This window comes from Acipenser ruthenus, chromosome 11, assembly GCF_902713425.1.
Source record: "Acipenser ruthenus chromosome 11, fAciRut3.2 maternal haplotype, whole genome shotgun sequence".
Taxonomy (NCBI): domain Eukaryota; kingdom Metazoa; phylum Chordata; class Actinopteri; order Acipenseriformes; family Acipenseridae; genus Acipenser; species Acipenser ruthenus.
The window spans coordinates 16,134,670-16,135,649 of record NC_081199.1 but is presented as its reverse complement, the minus strand read 5'-3'; the positions used below and the strand labels follow the sequence as shown (position 1 = coordinate 16,135,649).

At 40.3% G+C, this 980-nt stretch overlaps 2 non-coding genes across 2 annotated transcripts; both read left to right on the top strand.

Annotated features, from left to right (window-relative positions):
• The first annotated feature begins 361 nt into the window (after window positions 1-361).
• Window positions 362-433, top strand: trnaq-cug (transfer RNA glutamine (anticodon CUG)). Its single transcript has one exon. It is a non-coding gene; the product is annotated as a tRNA-Gln (tRNA).
• A 267-nt stretch (window positions 434-700) lies between these two features.
• trnas-aga (transfer RNA serine (anticodon AGA)) lies at window positions 701-774 on the top strand. The gene has a single exon. It is a non-coding gene; the product is annotated as a tRNA-Ser (tRNA).
• The last annotated feature ends 206 nt before the right edge of the window (window positions 775-980 follow it).

Sequence of the window (980 nt, the reverse complement as noted above, 5' to 3'; positions counted from 1 at the left end):
GAATTTGTATTTGAAAGTGTATTTTCACTTATAAAGATGCAACGTGTTTAGTTTTTAATGACATGTTTATTTTTTTTTTAATTAGCAATACCGATGTTATTAAAACCGTTTCTAAATCTACATGTGTAATACATATATTGTCAATGAACATGTGTCTTATTATTTCAATGTGAGCAGCGTTTGTGGCGCACGGTTGGGAGCTGATTGTGCAGTTCTCCAGACTTGCTGCCAGCTGCCAGTATGAACCAAGAAATGAAACGTCGCATTTTGGATTCAAACTGGAGAAATGGATGTTGGTGTGTGTGCAATCAGAACGGGGAGAACGCCTTGTGGTCCATTCCTCTCGTGGGTGCTCCGCAGCGGTTCCATGGTGTAATGGTTAGCACTCTGGACTCTGAATCCAGCGATCCGAGTTCAAATCTCGGTGGGACCTGTATTTAATTTAACCATATGTTTTGATCATGTGAACTACCAAATGTCATATGTCTAGACCACAAGGGTACAATCGGTCATATAAAATACAATGCAGATTCTGATATCTGAGCTCGGAAATTGTTTAATAACAAGTAATGCGCATTTTCAAGTGTTTCAGATTAATTTCAGAAATGGCCCGCGCTTAATTTTAGTCCTGCATTGTAGTAGAGAACAGTAGTGAAGCTAATAATGTTCGTGATACGTTTCATCTCACAGCGTTTTGCAGGGCGCCGTGACTTAGCGGGTTAAAGTGCTTGTATAGAAAACAAGAGTTCCTGGGTTCAAATCCCAGCGGTGCCTTTGCTTATAATTTTTTTCAGCACCTCAAAGTTTAGGCTGTGTTTGTGTCACATTTTGTGACTGTTGGGGAGCACCTCCAACACAGACAAATACTTTCCTGTAGTCGCAGGATAAACACTTTTGACAAAAGAGAACGAGAAACAGTAATAATAATTTAAAAAAACCTGCGTCGAGGATGCGATTCAAACCGACGCGTGCACCGCACA